Source organism: Microtus oregoni, unplaced genomic scaffold, assembly GCF_018167655.1.
Source record: "Microtus oregoni isolate MIOR12 unplaced genomic scaffold, Mior012 000036F_ref0000092, whole genome shotgun sequence".
NCBI lineage: Eukaryota > Metazoa > Chordata > Mammalia > Rodentia > Cricetidae > Microtus > Microtus oregoni.
Genome location: NW_024543095.1, coordinates 26,796,644 through 26,818,157, shown reverse-complemented (window position 1 = coordinate 26,818,157; position 21,514 = coordinate 26,796,644). Strand labels below are relative to the sequence as shown.

The following is a 21,514-nucleotide window of genomic DNA, read 5'->3' as shown; positions in this document are numbered from 1 at the left end:
CTACCCCGCTCACCCGCTTAGCGCTCACGACTCTGCAGTTCTATCAGAACTTTGAGCCTGGTTGATTTCATAACCACGAGTGTGTCCAGAGCTGGGACAGTTGGGCTTGCCACAATTTCCACCCACCCCAGTTCATGGAGACTGGTGGCGGTGACGTGACTCTACTGACCCCAGCTCCTCTGCTGCCAGCGTGCAGCTTGCAGCCTGCACAATCTTGCAAAGGCGGCGCGCTGCAGGGGTCGCGCGCTCACAGCCCACCCCTCTGGAGTCCCTCTGGTCTCTCCACCCAAAGAATCGCTTCAGACAGCACCAGCCGCCTGTACAGTTCCTGCCCCAGCTTGAAAGGCTGACGATGACAAGCAAATACATTCACGAAACTTTTAAGAGTAACAAAACTGTCTTAGGAGGAAACCCCTCTTTGCACCTCACACCCTGGTGGGAGCAGGAGCCAGGTGGGTATGGTTCGCCCAATTCCTTGTCGCCCCCATCAACTTTCAGCTTCACACAGCACCAAGAGCAAACACACACACACACACACACACACACACACACACACACACTTCAGGACATGGATCAGGTTACACCAACCCATCAGCAAAAACAACTTTTGAGAAGGGGAATATAGCCCACCTCAAACTCATGAAAAATTATCCGGGCAAATACGTAAAAGTGATCCCATTTTCATAAGCAGTTGGCATGCCCAGGTCTACACCCAGGTCTCCTGGCACAAAGTGGGGGAAATAGGAGCGGGACTCCCCCGAAGTCCCCCTCCAGTACCTTGGAGCTTCTCCTCAGGAGACAGAGCGCGCGGGTTCGCGTCCGCGTGGGGGCCGCCGGCGCCGAGGCCTCAGGCCCGCGTGACCCCAGCCCGGGGTCCCCGCGGCCGCCGGGGCTCAGCAGCAGCCGTCGCCGCCGCCACCGCCGCTGTAGCAGCCGCCTCTGCCGGTGCCGCCGCTCCCTAGACCGCCTCCTCTTCCCATGGCTGCGCCCTGCTTGGCAGCTCGTGGGCTGTCAGGCTTGGGGAGGAGGAAGGGGGCGGGGTGAAACGGGAAGGGAGGAGGGGAGAGGAGAGGGAGGGAGGGGAGGGGTGGGAAAAGGCGGCTGGCCTTGGGTTCAGCGACGGGCCGCCGCTGCCCGGTTACAGGCTGCCCAAGCGACCTGCAGCGGGAGTTGAGAGCAGTCGGCTCTGGACCCGCTGCTGCGGGGAGGTCGAGCGCCGCCCCCGCTACTCATTCCGCGGGGCTGGGATGAAGCTTTCTGGCAAGGAGTTAGGAGTTGGTGCGTGTCACTCTCCGCTGGGCGGCGGGGCTCCTCCTAGAGGAAAATATTGGTAGTTGCGGGAGACTTCCCACCTCTCCACCCACGGAGTTCTCCGAAAGAAGGCAGAACCTAGCAGTCCCCAAGTTGAGGCTATACATTCAAAGAACACTCGCAGAGGAGTGCATCTCCTGCAGGCACCGCAAGAAGACACTTTGGAAAGAGTGTTGAGTCCACCAGGCGTTAGTCAGTTGGCCCCGAGTTTCATGCTTCTGCTCTCTGGGACACAGTAATAAGGACCTTCCCTATCCGAGAGGTTAAAAAATGGAGACACTGTAGATAACTTAGGGGGAATGCATGCATATTTGCAAAGGACTATCTAGAGTCCAGAGGGGGGACTAAGGTCCACTCTGAGATGCGTCCTTGTGTGTGACCTAGGGCACGAGTTTTAACTACCCACTGATGGGTACAGTTCATCTACCAGACACATTTCTATTCTGTTGGAAAAATTAACTAAGACAGAGGTTGTCAAAACACTTCCCAAAGTCAGAGTGGTACATCAGTATTTTCACGGAACAACACACGGCCAGTTACCACTCACTTCTCTAGGCAGAGAAGTCCAAAAGTCCAGCCCAGGGCTGTGGGGCTGCCTCCTATCTGCAGGATCGGCTGGTCATGCGATCTTTCTGCTGTTTACTTTGTACTGACAGTTTGTTATAACCCCGTTTATCTATAACCTTCTTACAGTTTCGGCTTACAAAGAGTGCTTCTCTCTCTCTCTCTCTCTCTCTCTCTCTCTCTCTCTCTCTCTCTCTCTCTCCCTTTTTCACATTGCTTTCAGACCCAAAGTCACAGTTAAACAGTTAAGCCCTGCAAAAGAACAAAATACCCAATCCACATTAAGGTGACAGGTGGGGTGAAAACCTAGGAACACAGGACCAAAGGAATCATACAATTGGAAACTTTTTTCCTTTGCATCCTTCCCAGGAGCCTCAGTTGTGTCCCGGCTAAATTATGGTTCTAGAATACAGAAAGAGGGGAAGTTCCTGGAAATGGTGTTTCGTCGCTGTTCCAATCAGGAGTAGGGACTCTTAAAGGGGGAGTTGCCCACATAGAGTAACCTGAGAAAGGAAACCATGAGGTCAAGCGAAATTCATGCCTGCTGGGTGGTCTGTGTGTGCCAAGCTGGCTGAAGGGGCAGTACTGATGGGAATGGAGACCAAGCAGGCCTCACACGCAGACTTCACTCTGTCTGAGGTGACCATCCATGAATGCATTTTGGATTCTGGCAGCACCAGCCTATCTCCTATCTGTGCTCTCTCCTCTTCTCTCCAAGCCCAGAGAAAACTGGATTTTCTAAGTTCTGATCTTGCTCCAAGGTGATTTCAAGGTCATCCTTAAACAAAGGAGGCTTGTCCTCATGTTGCCCTGGCTTCGGCTGCAGCCTCCATCCTGTGAGACTTGGAAGCAGAGTTTTTTACATGACACTTTGTGTTTGATAGAAGTGTCATTATTCATAGAGAGCATAGGCAAAGGCACACTGGCTTATGTATGATATTAAAGAAACAGGTTGGGATGTAGCTTGACGGGGTCTAGCATCATCTGGGAGACAAATCTCTGGGCATCTTGTGAGAAACTTTCTAGATTGGGTTTACTGAGATGGGCAGCATCATGCAAGGGCTAAGAGCTCGGGCTGAGGAAAAAGGAGAAAACGAACCAAGCACCAGTGCTCTCCTCTCTCTGTTTCCCGACTGTGGGCACAATCTGACCAGATGCTCTGCTCTTCTGGAGCCCACCTTCCCCACCGTGATGGATGGATCCTCTTCAACTCCCAAACCTTTGTCTGTCCACAGATGGCCAGGCTAACAATAAGCCATTGTTAGATGGGTTTCTTATGGCCATCCCAACACCAATTATATTCAAGGCATCAGTCTGGTTCCTTCTCCCTGGCTATGCTCCGATCGCAGTCACCCTTTCAACAGACAGTAACTGCTACCTAGTTATGGAGATCACTGTCCGTTGTGGTCATCCTTGCCATATGCCTGTCTCTCGAACTCCACACTTAACATCTATTACTTCTTAGAGGAGTTAAGAAGCAATTAGCTTGAAACATCAGAATCTTACCTCTATTGCTACAGTATTTATAGACTCTTTGTGATTCAACAGTTCTTCCTCTTCTCACTACTAATGGTCTTGACCCAAAGAATGGTCTGAATACAGTCTAATCTAAAATGAAATTCTTTTAAAACAAAGTCATGCCATCCCTCTACCCCATGAGTCCCTATTTGAACAAATACACAAATAGAAATGACACCCAAGATTCTGGGCTGTGCACTTCTGCTCTCCACCTCATCCCACTAGTCCTCCCTGGACTCAGTTTGCTCCTCATTCCCACTAGTCCTCCCTGGACTCAGCTTGCTCCTCATCCCCAACTAGTCCTCCCTGGACTCAGTTTGCTCCTCATCCCCAACTAGTCCTCCCTGGACTCAGTTTGCTCCTCATCCCCAACTAGTCCTCCCTGGACTCAGTTTGCTCCTCATCCCCAACTAGTCCTCCCTGGACTCAGTTTGCTCCTCATCCCCACTAGTCCTCCCTGGACCCAGTTTGCTCCAGTCACACTGGACTCTGCTCATTCTTCAACATATCTTGACCTATAAATTCTTAACTTGTAAATCATCTTGTTATTTCTTTAGCTGTAAAGACCCTTCTCTAAATGTTTGGAAGCTCCCTTATCTTTACTCAAATTAATGCCTTGTCAATGACTGCTATCATGACAAAGCTATTATACTTCATTACAGTGTAACTTCTGCCACCCTCTTCCTTTTCTCCACCACAGATAGCTTAACCAAAAACACCATTCTAATTTGAAGAGAGTGGAAGCAGTTAGAATTCAGTGCAGCTTCATTCAAATTCAGGTAACTGGGTCAGTTTGTTGTCTCCTCAATTACACAGCTGCACATTATAAATTTCCAGAACCTGCAGCTATCAGGGACTAGGATTTTACTTTGGTCATTCTGTTCCTCTGTAAAGTATCAATGCCCTTTATCAAACCAAAAGAAAGAAACTAAAACTCGCAAAGCAGCACTAGTACTTAAAGAAAAAACGAGCGTTGCTTAGGAGCACTGGGGCCTGTGTGGCTCATCTGTGGTCTTGGTAAGCTGCTTATCGATCTCCCGGTGACTCAGTTCCTTAGGGAATGAGAGGACTGCTACCTAAGATCATGCACATTGTTATCCTGAGGTCTGTGATTAGGTGATTTCATGTGTCAAACTGGCTTGGTAGTGGTACCAAGATATTCGCTCAAACGTTTTACAAGACACTCCTGTGAAGAGATTTTAAAGATGAGATTAGCACTTAAAAAATAAACATTTAATAAAGCAGATTACTTTAAAAAATGGGATGTGTATGGACCCCATTGATCGGTTGAAGGCCTTATTGATGTCTGTCTACTAACAGACTCTGAGTGTGAAGCGTCACCATTTCCCTAGTTCTCCAGAACTTGAGGCGGGGTCAGAGCCAGGCTTAAGCTCCAAACCACCATTTAATGAAGACGTTTTAAAAGTAGGCATTTCTACCCAGAGCTCATAATAGCTAACAGAAATACACCATGGTAGTGATGAGGCGAGCAGGCCTGCTTTTCATCCCGCCAGCTCCCGCACGGCTAGCTTAACACCCGAAATAACAACACACAAATTGTATTCATTTAAACACTGCCTAGCCCATTATCTCCACTCCCTTATTGGCTAACTCTCACATATTGATCTAACCCATTTCTAATATCTGTATTGCCACTTGACTGTGGCTTACCAGCATGAGTCTAACCAGTGTCCATCTCAGAGAGGAGAATCATGGCATCTGCCTGACTCTGCGTTCTTCCTCCCAGAATTCTGTTTTGATAGGCCACCTAAGGGCTGGCCTATCAAAAGACCAAGGCAGTTTCTTTGTTAACCAATGAAAATAACACATAGACAGATGACATCTCCTACATCACACCATACTGATGGCTTTGGTGGACTTGGAGCCACCTACAGGAAGGTTCTGAACCTAGAAGAAACCAGAATACATCTAGCAGCCTCATAGGGAGATTAAACGAAAGATTTCAAAAAAAGATTCATGAATGGATATTCCCCTTAAAGTCATTCTAGCATTTAAGCATAGAGATTTTTTTAAAAAATGGGAAACAATGTTACCATTTCTGCCTGTTAAAATGGGGGGAAACCTATTTAAAAACACCTCATAGACAAACATCTAGCTTCTGTCTGGGCAATTATACCAATGAGGAACTCATTAGCTTCTCCACTGGGAAGTTCATTCCATTTTGTGACTGTGTTATTTATTTAAAGTCCTTTAGCCATCGTCTGCCATTTTATTATGTATATATAGTTTTGACTCTAAAAGCTTATAGGGAAAATATTAGAAGTTTAAGGTCCCGGGACACTGCCATTTATCTCTTCTCCAAGTCAAATGCATGCAGGCCATTCCACGCTTTATTTGACTCACTAGCCCGCTCCTCCACCCTACTGTCCCCTCGAGATTTTATAACTCCTGAAGATGCTATTTCTATTATCAATTCAGTTCTATTTGTGTCATCACAAGACAGAGGGGGATGGTGAGCTTCTCTCTAGGTGCCATGGAACAATGGAAAGGGCAGAGGTCAGGGTTCTGGAAGATACAGCAGAACCCAAGGTCTAACGTTGGCACCTGCCACTCAGCCTGCACTCCAAAAGTCCTCCTGGAATACAGAGCTCACTATTTTTTCTTCCCTTTTCCATCCAACCCTTTGTTTCTTCTCTTCACATATTATTTTGTTTTTTGTCTTTACCCTCTTTATTTTTCAAAAGGCATGAGAAAATAAGAGCATGAGAGAGTGTAAATGAGGAAGAAATCTGACCAGGAATGAGACAGGCTCTGGTGATTGCTTCCTGTCACAGAAATTAGATAGAAAGACCTATTTCCTATGAAGTTCATGGTACCAATAGTCACTGACTTGGATTGTGTGCTAATAAAACTTGATGTATGAAGACGCCAGTAATTATGCTGTCAAAATATGTTTTATATAAAGAAAATGCTTAGTTTATTCACGTTTTCTCTGTACAAAAATTTTACTTTCCAAGAACCTTTGGAAGATTCATAGACAAATATTGACCATTTGCAACTACAAATATAGCAATAAGCAAGTTTAATTATTGTTATTAAACTTAAAATACATAATGATATTATTTGCAAAGCATATTATGAAACACTTGTAAAAGACTTAGCATTTCTGAATTTAAAGTCTGGTGGTGAGGGAAATTTAACTTGTTTTTTTAATGCCTCATTACATTGACGTTATGTATGAGAGAGTATGAAATGAGTTGAACCTGTGTTTTAAAATAACAAGTATACCAACTGCAGGGCAGGTTCCAAGGAAGTGACTTCCTAACATCACTAAGGAAAGAGCTGCTGTCTTAGGACTTCCCCTGTATTTTCTAAATGGGTTCAGCACCCTCCCTAAACTTGATTTTGTTGAAAATCACAATAATAAGACAGGCTGCCATATTTCTTTCTACTGAATATTGAAAATAGCATTGTTATTAATTCTATTTTAACTAATATAAATTTATTATACAAAAAAAAATAAAGGCCTATTTCCAATGACTAAATCCAGTCTCAGCTTGAACTTGGTTCAAGCCATTACAGATGTCCACGAGGAGGAACACTGAGCTCTTCGAGCACTGAAGGAAGAGTCCTGCCTACTTGCTGTCTGCCCAATGGAGCCTGGAAAAGTCAGGCAGACAGATGAACTGCTGTTAAACCTGGCTGACAAAACCCTCAGATAAGACAGTGACTAAATCGAGGAGGCAGAGGATTCGCCATGCAATACTACCTTCTCTAGGCCCGTGGCCTGTGTGCTTCCTTAATTAGTTGTACGGTGGAGACAACTTACTCTTTGAAATGGTGATATCTTTTAAAAGATATATTTAATCTATTTTATTATGTGTTTGGGTGCTTTGCTGGCATGTATGCCTGTGTACCACATATGCATGCAGGAATTCAGAGGCCTGAAGAGGACACTGGATCCCCTAGGACTGGAGTTCCAGAAAGTTTTGAGACACCATGCGGGTGCTGGTTGCTGGGTATTACACCTCGGTTTGTCTGCTAAGGGACACTTAGGTTCATTCTGCAACCTAGAACATTAGAGCTGATAGCATCCAAAGACAAAGTACAAGGGGCCCATAATCACTTGAAGGGAAGTTCAACATCACTAACCGTATGAAAAATATGAATTAAAACTGCATTGTAAATCTATCTCACCCCCATAAGAATGGCAGTCATTATGGACACCCCAGCAAACACTGAGAGACTGTGCTCAGCAGGAAATCCTTACACATTGCTGGTGGAATATAGTCTAGTCCAGCCACAGCGGGAGTCAGGATGCAAGTTTGTGGAGAACCAAAACTAGATCTTCCACAAGCACTTATGCAAAGAGCTTACAATAATCTGACTCACAACATTCTAGAAACATACATTCTATAATGTGAAATGATGCATTCCTTCTTCTTAACTCACTGTAAATATTAGTTAGTAGATGTTTATATAATAGAGAAGACATGATCGTTGAGGCATGACAATTACTTTATTTCTGTTAATTGGTATTTTCCAAAACAAACATGGTGCTGGAGTTTTCAAGCTATCCACATTCTTATCTTTTTAAAATTTACATTTCTTACCTGTTTAATGTTTCTTTATCTCATATGTTCCTTAAAGAGCATTTGAGGTGGCTTCTGGAAATATCTATTAAGCCAAAGGATAAGTAAGCAAAACAGATGAGGAAACAGGACAGCAAAACAAAATAAAATAACAACAGCAACAACTCTCTCTCTTCTTCTCCTCTTTCTTTTCCTCCTCCTTCTCCTTCCCTCTCCATAGAAGCACACATCAATCACAGCTCTCATATGGTGAGAATGGGAGACAGAAAAGGAATCACCAGAAATTTGGTGTAAGGGGAAAGATATGAACCAACATCTAAAGTTGTCTTCTGATTTCCATATGTAAATCATGGTACATGCATGCTCATACTCATACACAGGAACACACAATACACACATATCATGCATCCACAAAATGATAGGAAAGAAAGAAGAGAGAGAGAGCTGAAGATATAGTTCATTGGTAGAGAATTTTACAAGGCTCTGAGTTCAATCTCCAGTACTAACACACACACACACACACACACACACACACACACACACACACACACACTTCCATAGAAACTTTTGGCTCAAAAGTGCTTTAATTTTCACTTTAATGGTATCTTACATTTGAACATTTTATATTTAGATATTTATTTGAATTCATAGTTCCTGTGGAATTATGAGATCCAAGTTTTGAGCAAACTCTACCCAGATAAGCAGTAGTCCAAACGAACACAAGATCTGAAAATTACTTGCAATTCCAACTTTCCTGAGATTACTTTTAGTAAAAAATGGAAATAAATCTTGCCTTATCTAAGGGTTCACTGGACATATATCAAACATGAGGCTTGTGTTCATGATTCACAGAAGAGGGAATAATCTATTAAAACCACACTTGCATATCTTATGCATGATGAATATTGACTCCAAACTGAAAACTATCAAAACAGAACGTAGAGTCTGATTTTTGTGATATAGGTTACTCTTTGAAAATAAATTTACAGAAAAAGCAGTATTAGTAAACTTGTTATTGAAAGTTGGCACGGAAACACAAATCAGACACTATTTTCTTGTTATATGAATAGGGTTTTACTGATGAGTTTTCCCCACACATTCTTCTATTGTGGTATTCTCTTTGATGGTTCCTGTCTTTGTGTTTTTATGGCTATGGAGAGACACCATGACTATAGCAACTTTCATAAGGAAAACATTGGAGCTAGCTTATAGTTTCAGAGGTTCAGTTTATTATCATCATGGTGGGGAGCATAGTAGCACGCAGTCAGACATGTTGATGGAGCTGGAAGTCCTACATCTTGCAGACAACAGGAAGTTGACTAAAAGTCACACTGAGGGAACCTTGAGCAAAAGAGACCTCAAAGTCTGCCCCCACAGTGACACACTGCCTCCAATAAGCGTACACCTCCTAATAGTGCCACTCCCTTTGGGGGTCATGTTCTTTCAAATCACCACAACTCCCACCATAAGATCATGGTCTCTATTGTAACTTTGTTCTTCTTAGCAGGAATCCCAAATTTAGAATCTTTTCCTTTGATCAAAGCTTGGGTTGCAGAATATTCTTCTCAAAATTAAAACATTTACATGAGATAAATGGCAAATTCATTTATTATAACCTATTATATAGTTAGGAACATAAAATTAATAGAACATAATAATAATTATAAACATATGAAAAGATATTGAAATGCATTCACTGTTAAAGAACTGAAAATCAAGCCATGCATCGTGGCTTATGCCTGTAATCCCTGCACTCTGGGAAGCTGAGTCAGGAGGAATGCCAACAGTTCTGGGCCAGCCATAGAAGGATATTGTCTCAAAACTATACAAAAAATGTAGATCAAAATAATACGAAGCTTTAAAAAATCACATTGGAAAAGACAATGCATGCCAAAAGTACACACACCCAGGGTGTAAGGATAAAAGACGTTCTTGTTCATGACAATTCAGAATTTAAGCAAGTCACACATATTTTCAGGACTGTTTTATGTGTATGAACTTGTAATTGCATAGCTCTTTTTGCTCACATATTCCACTCTTTGAGGAATGTATTTATAGATAAGCTCACAATTTTTGCTCAGTTATATAAATGAAGGCAATTTGAAATGATCCCTCATTTGCTGTCCTTTGACATTTTAAAATTACTTATTGTTTTTATGCAGAAATTAGCAGTTTGCTTATCATCCCATTTATTCATTTGCTCATGACAGCTATTACATGGTTGCCCCTGATGAGAAACAGTGCGAGACACCTCTGCTTTTCACTTCAGGAAGCTAAGGTGGAGGGGCAAGGCTGGGCGTTGGCTTACTAAGAAGGAGTGGAATCTCATTTCAGTTCTAACTTTAAAGCCCCTGCTACCTTTGCCTTATCAGACTTAATCTTGGCGCATTGGGAAGTCCTGAAACCTTGAGCCTTGTTTGGAGGTCAGCACCACAAATTTCTGTTCATACCAGTTCTGACCGGTTCTGTGACTTCCAGAGAAGAGAATCAAGAGAATGGAGCTACCTGCTGCTGACGAAAAACTAGAATCAGTGGGGTCTCATTTCCAATTCTTAATTTTGGATAACCAAAATAAATATTCATAAAAATATTGATGTAAATGAAATAAGATTTTCAAATTTCCATATTTGAAAGTGCATCTCTGAAGGTATCTCTGTTCTCAGAGTTGTGCAGTGCACACAGTTCTGCTGGAGCATGACTAAATCTCCTAGTGTCAGCAAACTCACAGAGACAACCATACAACAACAGCCAACGTGCTAACATTTTTAAAAGGCGGGCTAGCAATACACTGTAAAGCTGCCTGGCTTGTGATCTGGTTATCTCTAGGAATGAAAATGATGTTGGCTGGGTGTGTGGGAAGACGTGGACATTCATTCTTTATTTTGCGATGCAAGTTTACATATACTTTGCATTTCTCCAATAAATAAAGTTTTATATATTTATTTTTATGCAATTTTCTAAGAAATTTCTCACGGTGAGGGGTAACTAATATATTTTTTAAAATAGTATTTTTATAAAGATGAAAACACCATGTGTACTGATTTAAGAAACAAGACATTACAATGATCACTGAGAGAACAACGATAGACCACTGGCCTTCTACCCAAGTTATTTCTTCATAGGAGAAAACGTATCTTGGCTGCTCTATGTGAGAGTTGAAAAAAACTGGCAGAAGGCATCTCACTTAATCTACAAAGCTCAAGGTGAAGGGTTTCTTTCACGAAGAATTAGTTATTTTCAAGTTTGGCACAGTTATCTCAAGAAAGATGTCCCAACATGACTGAAGCAAACGGGAGTTAGAAAGACAGCTGTTAACATGGTCCTCTTCAGAACTTCCCAGGTTCGCACAGGCCAGTGGGTCTCCACTGTCAGTCACCACCCCTCTGCGCATTCAAACTACCCTTTCACAGGGGGTGTCGAAGATCTGGAAAACACATGTATTTATATCACGCTTCATAGTCGTAGCAAAATTACAGTTCTGAAGTAGCAATGAAATAACTTTATGTTTGGAGTCACCGCAACATGAGGAACTGCATTAAAGAATCACAGCATTAGGAAGACTGACAACCACTGATACAGACCCAACCTATTCATGAACTTGGTGGAAAGTTCAAAGGTGAATAAGGCCAGTCTCTCTTAAAGCTGCAACTATAAATAAATTTTTTTTCTGTTTTTTCTAATATTTTATTTTAACTGTCAGTATATTAATATAGGTTATTGTTCTTTTTATATGTATTAATTATTTTTGGAGGATTTTGTATGAGCAGTGTATTTACATAATTCCATCCATATTCTGTTCAACTCTTTTCTGTCCTTCATCACTCTGTCTCAAACTTCTCCAGTGTCTTATTCTTTAACTATCATGGCAACATATAGATACACATATATATATATATAATTGTTACATATGTATTTGTTTATATAAATTCATAAATGTAACCTAGGAAATTCATTTAGTGTTGCTGGAAATGACTGCTTGAAATTGGACCAGCTATAAATGGAATTGTCCCCGAAAAAGACCAACTATCCTTTTTTCAAAAGACCTTGTTATACTTTCCCTATCTACCCTGGCAAGTCAATTGGCGGTGTCATTTTTCAGGTCTCATTTAGGTGCCACACTGTTAAGATTTCATGGGTGCAGCTTCTTTGACATATATAGAAACATCTCTCAGTAGATGCCTTGAACCCACTGGCTCTCACAATCTTTATGCTCACTCTTGTATGATGCTCCCTCAACCTTTGGGTGTATGTTTAGCACTTGGTGTTGGAAACCACACAGTTAGTTGTTCTCTGCATTTTGACCAGTTATGTCTTTCTAGAACATATGTCTCCATCTGCAAAATGAAGAAGCTGCTTTGATGGGATTGAGAACTGCACTTACCTCTGGGTATTAGGATAAGTATTTGGGATGCAGTTATAAATTATAATGGTTTGGGAAAGTGGAAATAATAGGTTCTCTTCCATGGTCTTTGGTCCACCAGCCATGAGTAGTGGGCTAGGTTTACAATACCAGGTGCGAACTCCTTCTTAATGAATGGTCCTTATGGACTGATGGCTACTGGTGACCTTCAAGTTGTAAGTGTTGCTGTTGCATCTTTTAGAGTTCTTGTCATGCTGGACATGATGGTTCAGGGCAATGACAGTGAAATAGGACTTTTGCTTGCATTTCTCCATTGGCAATTTCCATAGTTCCTTCCAGCACTATGAGAGATTGTCCTCAGGAGGTATCTTTCAGGTCACTTCAATTCCTACAAATCCTCTATAAGAAAGTGTGTGTGATCTTCAGTAATGGAGCCTTGCTTTCGATTTATGGAAAGTGACCAAGGACCATGTCAATAGCCTGTATTGTTTTGGAAGTCTCTTGGACTCCTTTGACAAAGAACCTAAAAGGATGTTTACTATGCTTGGTCCTGAGGTTTTCTCTGGATTGTCTATGACTTTGGGGGAAACATTTTTAGCTCAAGCGGTGTAACTTTACATGCATATATATGCATATGTTTACATATATGAAACTGTTAAGTAAAGACAAAATATAATTCCCTATAGTATTTTAATACTTGCAAATGCTCTTAGGGTTGGTTATTTCCCCCTAACTTGCTCTCCCTTTCTGTTGCTTTCCTTCTCTCTTCCCCAGCTAAGCCCCTCTCCACCTCTCCTCTGCTTTTCCCATTTCCCTCTTCATATTTCCTGTGTCCCTCTCTACAGAAGAAGAAGAAAAAAAGAATTGCTCTAGCTAGGGCCTTGAGCACAATATTGAAAAGAGTAGAGATAGTGGAATATGTGTATTTATTTTATATCCTATTTGCCCCTCAGATGGGTGTGTGGAATTACCAACCCTTCCACTTGTATAGACCTCCGTCAAAGTATTTTGATTTTCCATAGGCAGTTTGGGTTCATTATGCCCTACATTCACCAGTAATCCCTGTGAAACTAATGAAAATCAAATACAAATTTGGAGAATTTCTTAAAAATCAGATGCCATTTAAAATTTGTTTAGTTAAGGCAAACACAGTTCATTGCATATTTCAATACCACTAGGAATTCTAGTAAGGATTTACGCATTCTTTGAAATTTTATCATGCATTTCTATGTGCTGTGAATCACAATGTTTATTTTTCTCATAATTTGCAACATAATTCTGTTTTATGCACTTATCTTATTCCTTAAGATAAAGAAGCCAGCTTTAGAAAGATTGTGTAATGTGTCCAACATTGAATAGCTATCCCTTTAGCAGGGATTTTTATGTGGCCTGGTCCTACGCCCAGCTTAAGCTTTAATAAACACATATATCTTTTTCGAATATCCTGCATACCAGAAGCTAGAGGCCAGGCAGCTCACGAAAGTAACACCAGCAGATCCATCAATACGTCCAGGAAGAGAATGCCCTCATTCACTGAACAAGCGTACCTGGTTGGCCTAGCCTTTATACCATTTGAAGTGCCCCTTATTGTCACAAATTCCTTACTTGTAGCTAATCTGAATAAGATCCTGCAACAACATATTTCCTAAAAATTATTACTTGTAATTTAGGGCACAAGTCTCCATCTCTGATGGCTCAAGTCCTCTGAAACTTGAATTTTTCCCTAACTTAAAATAGAACATGCAGAGCAAGAAAAGAGAAACATTGCTTGTAGCCTTGATGAATGGGTGGAGAGTATATGCCAGGAATAAATCTAGACATTGTCGATTCATCCTTTTGTCCCCGGATCATTGGGCTACCAGACGGCCCTGTTTAGTTGCTGAGGAATCCCATCTGGACGGGTGAGTGTGTGCTATCCAGGGGCGGATTGTCCCGGAAGAGAGCACAAACCCCCCTCCCCCAGCTCCTTCTGCAGGGCTATCTTTCTTTCACACGACCCAGCCCCCCAGCACCCCTCCCCAAACCTGGCCTGCTGTATGCTAGGACCAGTGATCAAGAACAGTTCTCTGCTCCTACACTAAGGCTACCCACCCAGAGCGGTGAGAGCCTACCTAAGGGGCAGGCCTCAAGGACCCCTGGTAAGGGAGCACATGCACCTTCAGCCTGTGCGGCAGGGTGTCCTGTGTTCTACTCATCCCCACCCTGCCCCCCAAGCTCCCCCTTTTGTCCTCGGGTCATTGGACTACCAGGCGTCCATGTTTTGGTGCTGAGGAGTTCACCTGGATGGGAACGGTTCCCGCTTCTACACTGAAGAGATACACCCAGAGAGTCAATCACAGCAAAGACTGGACCAAGACACCAGGCCTCTCCTGGCTCCATTTGAAAGAAGAGATGGGAAGGCACCAATGCAAGAATTCTTCCAACAACCTGAAAGGCAACATGACACTACCAGAATCCAGGGATCCCGAAATAAGAAGAATTGTACACCCTACTCCAGAAGAAGTAGAAGAAATCGACTCAAAAGTGAACTATATGAAAATAATAGAGGACCTTAAACAGGAGGTGAAAAACTGCCATAAATAATTAGAGATTACAAACAAAAAAGTAGAGGAAATGAATAAATCGCTCAAAGACACACAAGAAAACCAAGAGAACAAGAAAAAGCAATCAAACAGGTTAGGAAAGCGGTTCAATACTTGAAGAATGAAATGGAAGCAATGAAGAAAACACAAACCGAGGGAAGGATGGAGATGGAAAATCTGGGTAAACGAACAGGAACTACAGAGACAAGTACTAACAACAGATTACAAGAGATAGAAGAAAGAATGTCAGACACTGAAGATACCATAGAGAAAATAAACACACTGATCAAAGAAAACAGCAAAACCAACAAATTCTCATCACAAAACATTCAGGAAATCTGGGACACAATAAAAAGACCAAACCTAAGAATAATTGGGACAGAAGAAGGAGAAGAAGTACAGCTCAACGGTCCAGAAAATATATTTAATAAAATTATAGAAGAAAACTTTCCCAGCCTAAAGAAAGATATTCCTTTGAAGGTTCAAGAAGCATACAGAACACCGAATAGACTGGACCAAAAAAAAAAAATCTCCTCGCCATATAATAATCAAAACACAAAACATACAGAATAAAGAAAGAATATTAAGAGCTGCAAAGGAAAAGGGTCAAGTTACTTATAAAGGTAAACCTATCAGACTTACACCTGACTTCTCTATGGAAACCATGAAAGTCAGAAGGTCCTGGATAGATGTACTTCAGAAACTAAGAGACCATGGATGCAAGCCCAAACTACTATACCCAGCCAAGCTTTCGTTCACTATAAATGGAGAAAACAAAATCTTCCAGGATAAAAACAAATTTAAACAATACGTAGCCACAAATCCAGCCTTACAGAAAGTAATATAAGGAAAATCACAAACCAAGGAGTCCAACAATGACCACAATAACTGAAACATCTAGAGACCCTTCACCAGCACAACTCAAAGAAGGGAAACATACAAACTCTACTACTAAAAAAGTGACCGGAGTTAACAACCACTGGTCATTAATATCACTTAATGTCAATGGACTCAACTCACCTATAAAAAGGCACAGGCTAAGAGATTGGATAAGAAAACAGGATCCAACATTCTGCTGTTTACAAGAAACACACCTCAACCACAAAGACAGGCACCTACTCAGAGTAAAGGGCTGGAAAAAGGCTTATCAAGCAAATGGACCCAAGAAACAAGCAGGTGTGGCCATACTAATTTCTAACAAAGTTGACTTCAAACTTAAATCAATCAGAAAAGATAGAGAGAGACATTTTATACTCATAACAGGAACAATTCATCAGGATGAAGTCTCAATCCTGAATATCTATGTCCCTAATATAAAAGCACCCACGTACGTAAAAGAAACATTACTAAAACTCAAGGCAGCCATCAAACGGCACACACTAATAGTAGGAGACTTCAACTCTCCTCTCTCACCAATGGACAGGTCAATCAGACAGAAACCTAACAGAGAAATAAGAGAATTAATGGAGGTAATGAAACAAATGGACTTAACAGACATCTATACAACATTTCACCCAAATAGGAAAGAATATACCTTCTTCTCTGCAGCTCATGGAACCTTCTCGAAAATTGACCACATACTCGGTAACAAAGCAAACTTCCACAGTTACAAAAAAATATTCGTAACCTCCTGCATCTTATCAGACCACCATGGATTAAAGTTAGAATTCAACAATAGTGCTACCCCCAGAAAGCCTACAAAGTCATGGAAACTGAACAGTCAACTTCTGAACCACACCTGGATCAAGGAAGAAATAAAGAAAGAAATCAAAGTCTTCCTTGAATTCAATGAAAATAATGAAACAACCTATTCAAACTTATGGGACACTATGAAAGCAGTCCTGAGAGGAAAGCTCATAGCACTAAGTGCCCACTTAAAGAAAACAGAGAAAGCACACATTGGAGACTTAACAGTCCACCTGAAAGCTCTAGAAAAAAAAGAAGCAGACTCACCTAGGAGTAGAAGACTGGAAATAATCAAAGTGAGGGCGGAAATCAACAAAATAGAAACACAGAAAACAATCCAAAGAATCAATGAAACAAAAAGCTGGTTCCTAGAGAAAATCAACAAAATTGATAAACCCCTATCCAAACTAATCAAACGGCAGAGAGAGAATATGCAAATTAATAAGATCAGAAATGAAAAGGGGGACATAACCACAGACACAGAGGAAATTCAGAGAATCATTAGATCTTACTACAAAAGCCTGTATGCCACAAAACTAGAAAATGTAAAAGAAATGGACACGTTTTTAGATAAATACCATATACCAAATTTAAACCAGGACCAGGTGAACAATCTAAATAGACCTGTTAGTCGCGAAGAAGTAGAAGCTGTCATCAAAAACCTCCCTACCAAAAAAAGCCCAGGACCAGATGGTTTCAATGCGGAATTCTATCAGAACTTCCAAGAAGAGCTTATACCTATACTCATTAATGTGTTTCACAATATAGAAACAGAAGAGTCATTGCCAAATTCCTTTTATGAAGCTACAGTCACTCTGATACCAAAACCACACAAAGACTCAACCAAGAAAGAGAATTACAGGCCAATCTCACTCATGAACATCGACGCAAAAATACTCAACAAAATACTGGCAAACCGTATCCAAGAACACATTAGAAAAATTATCCATTATGATCAAGTAGGCTTCATCCCAGAGATGCAGGGCTGGTTCAACATACGAAAATCTATCAATGTAATCCATCATATAAATAAACTGAAAGAAAAAATCATATGATCATTTCATTAGATGCTGAAAAAGCTTTTGACAAAATTCAACACCCCTTTATGATAAAAGTCTTGGAGAGATAAGGGATACAAGGGTCATGCCTAAATATAATAAAGGCTATTTACAGCAAACTGACAGCTAACATCAAAATAAATGGAGAGAAACTCAAAGCCATCCCACTTAACTCAGGAACACGACAAGGCTGTCCACTCTCTCCATACCTCTTCAATATAGTGCTTGAAGTTTCAGCAATAGCAATAAGACAACATAAGGGGACCAAAGGGATTCGAATTGGGAAGGAAGAGGTTAAACTTTCATTATTTGCAGATGATATGATAGTGTACATAAGCGACCCCCAAAACTCCACCAAAGAACTCCTAAAGCTGATAAACACCTTTAGTAATGTGGCAGGATACAAGATCAACTCCAAAAAATCAGTCGCCCTCCTATACACAAAGGATATGGAAGCAGAGAGAGAAATCAGAGAAGCATCACCTTTCACAATAGCCACAAATAGCATAAAATATCTTGGGGTAACTCTAACCAAGGAAGTGAAAGATCTATTTGACAAGAACTTTAAGGAATTGAAGAAAGAAATTGAAGAGGATACCAGAAAGTGGAAAGATCTCCCTTGCTCTTGGATTGGGAGGATCAACATAGTAAAAATGGCAATTCTACCAAAGGCAATGTATAGATTCAATGCAATCCCCATAAAGGTCCCATTAAGATTCTTCACAGATCTTGAGAGGACAATAATCAACTTTATATGGAAAAACAAAAAACCCAGGATAGCCAAATCAGTCTTATATAATAAAGGAACTTCTGGAGGCATTACCATCCCTGACTTCAAACTCTACTACAGAGCTACAGTATTGAAAACAGCTTGGTATTGGTATAAAAACAGAGAAGTCGACCAATGGAATCGTATAGAAGACCCGGATTCTAACCCACAAACCTATGAACACCTCATTTTCGATAAAGGAGCCAAAAGTAATCAATGGAAGAAAGAAAGCATCTTCAACAAATGGTGCTGGCACAACTGGATGTCAACTTGTAGAAGAATGAAAATTGACCCCTATCTATCACCATGCACAAAACTCAAGTCCAAATGGATCAAATACCTCAATATCAGTCCGAGCACACTGAACCTGATAGAAGAGAAATTGGGAGGTACCCTACAACAGATGGGCACAGGCGATCGCTTCCTATGTATAACCCCAGCAGCACAGACATTAAGGGCAACATTGAATAAATGGGACCTACAAAAACTGAGAAGCTTCTGTAAAGCAAAGGATACTGTCACTAAGACAAAAAGGCAATCCACTGACTGGGAGAAGATCTTCACCAACCCAGCAACAGACAAAGGTCTGATCTCCAAAATATACAAAGAACTCAAGAAACTAGACTTTAAAATGCTAATTAACCCAATTAAAAAATGGGGCACTGAACTGAACAGAGAATTCTCAACAGAAGAAGTTCAAATGGCCAAAAGACATTTAAGGTCATGCTCAGCCTCCTTAGCGATCAGGGAAATGCAAATCAAAACAACTTTGAGATATCATCTTACACCTGTCAGTTTGGCTAAAATCAAAAACACCAATGATAGCCTCTGCTGGAGAGGTTGTGGAGGAAGGGGTTCCCTCATCCATTGCTGGTGGGAATGCAAACTTGTGCAACCACTTTGGAAAGCAGTGTTTCGGTTTCTCAGGAAATTCAGGATCAACCTACCCCTGGACCCAGAAATACCACTCTTGGGAATATACCCAAGTGATGCCTGATCATATGACAGGGCATTTGTTCAACTATGTTCATAGCAGCATTATTTGTAATAGCCAGAACCTGGAAACAACCTAGATGTCCTTCAATGGAAGAATGGATGAAGAAAGTGTGGAATATATACACATTAGAGTACTACGCTGCGGTAAAAAACAATGACTTCTCAAATTTTGCATGCAAATGGATGGAAATAGAAAATACTATCTTGAGTGAGGTAACCCAGACCCAAAAAGATGAACATGGGATGTATTCACTCATAATTGGTTTCTAGCCATAAATAAAAGTCAGTGAGTCTATAATTTGATATCCTAAAGAAGCTAAATAAGAAGGTGAACCCAAAGAAAAACATATAGCTATCTTCCTGGGTAGGGGAAGTAGACAAGATTGCCAGGCAAAAAATCGGGATCTTAAGGGTGGGTGGGAGGGGGGTAAGGGGAGATGGGGAGAGAAAAGTGAGAAGGGTAGGATGGGGAGAACTTGGGACAACGGGATGATTGGGATAAAGGAAGGTTGGATAGGGGAGCAGGGAAGCACATATCTTAATTAAGGGAGCCATCTTAGGGTTGGGAAGAGACTTGGACCTAGAGGGGCTTCCAGGTGCCCAAGCCGAGGTCCCCAGTTAGTTCCTGGGGCAGCTGAAGATAGGGAACCTGAAATGATCCTATCCAATAGCCATACTGATGAATATTTTGCATATCACCATAGAACCTTCATCTGGCGATGGATGGAGATAGAGACAGAGACCCACACTGGAGCACTGGACTGAGCTCCCAAAGTCCCAATGAGGAACAGAAGGAGGGAGAAGATGAGCAAGGAAGTCAGGACCAAGAGGGGTGCACCCACCCACTGAGACAGTGGGGCTGATCTATTGGGAGCTCACCAAGGCCAGCTGGACTGTGATTGAAAAAGCAGGGGATAAAACTGGACTCTCTGAATATGGCGGACAATGAGGGCTGCTGAGAAGCCAGGGACAATGGCACTGGGTTTTGATCCTACTACATGTTCTTGCTTTGTGGGAGCCTAGCCAGTTTGGATGTTCACCTTCCTAGACCAGGACAGAGGGGGGAGGACTTTGGACTTTCCACAGGGCAGGGAACCCTGACTGCTCTTTGGACTGGAGAGGGAAGGGGAGAGGAGTGGGGGGGACGGGGAGAGGAGTGGGGGGACGGGGAGAGGAGTGGGGCGAGGGGGGGAGGAGTGGGAGGCTGGGAGGAGGCGGAAATTTTTTTTCTCAAAAAAAAAAGTCTAGACATTGTCATCTAAAATTAATGAATCATTATAGACTATACAGAGAATCTATATGATATATATATATATATATATTCTGTGTCATTTGTATTAATTTCAGTCATATGTATCAATCTTATTCAGTCAGATAAGTGCATATATTTATATATTATAATACATAATATAACATATACATGTTATATATAATATTCACATTATCTATAATACAATATAATTTGCATATTATATATGCACATATAGTATATGTATTATAATATATAATAGTATATACATACATGTACGACTAAATTCACTCAACAGTTAAACAATCTTTGTAACTCCAACAAAATGTGATTAGTGTTTCTCATTACTGATGGAGGAAGGTCATTGGCTAATAAAGGAACTGCCCTGGCCCATTTTATTGGTTAGAGGATAGGTGGGAGGAGTAAACAGAACAGAACGCTGGGAGGAAGAGGAAGTGAGCTCAGAGACTCCACAGCTCTGCTCTCCGGATCAGACGCCTCAGCAGAGATGCCATGCCCCGCTCCCGGGATGAAGCTCCGACCCAGGATGGACTAGGCTAGAATCTTCCCGGTAAGACCGGTTCTCACAGATTATTAGAAATGGGCTAAATTAATATGTGAGAATTAGCCTAGAAGAGAATGGGCCAGGCAGTGTTTAAAAGAATACAGTGTCCGTGTAATTATTTCGGGGCATAAGCTAGCCGAGCAGGCGGCTGGGGTGTTGGGGACGCAGCCCCGCCGCCCTTATTACTTCATATGGCGCCCACGTGGACAACTGCTTCCACATAAAGCCTGAGACAGCTTGGGAAGTAATTCTAGAACAAAATGAAAGCATTGTGCCTGGTTTCTTGGTAGCAGCAATTTCTCG

The 21,514-nt window shown here is 41.6% G+C and overlaps 1 protein-coding gene across 2 annotated transcripts in view; it reads right to left on the bottom strand.

Annotated features, from left to right (window-relative positions):
* The window catches only part of LOC121432909 (growth hormone receptor-like), a 263,812-nt gene that overhangs the window by 238,111 nt on the left and 4,187 nt on the right, over nucleotides 1-21,514 (bottom strand). The window contains exon 1 of one of the 2 annotated variants that reach the window (XM_041631092.1): nucleotides 778-1,216. The exons of the other annotated variant lie outside the window; for it this stretch is intronic. The gene's annotated coding sequence lies outside the window, so the exon portion shown is untranslated. Of the gene's footprint in view, nucleotides 1-777; nucleotides 1,217-21,514 lie in introns of those variants that run through there. 2 annotated transcript variants of the gene reach the window in all.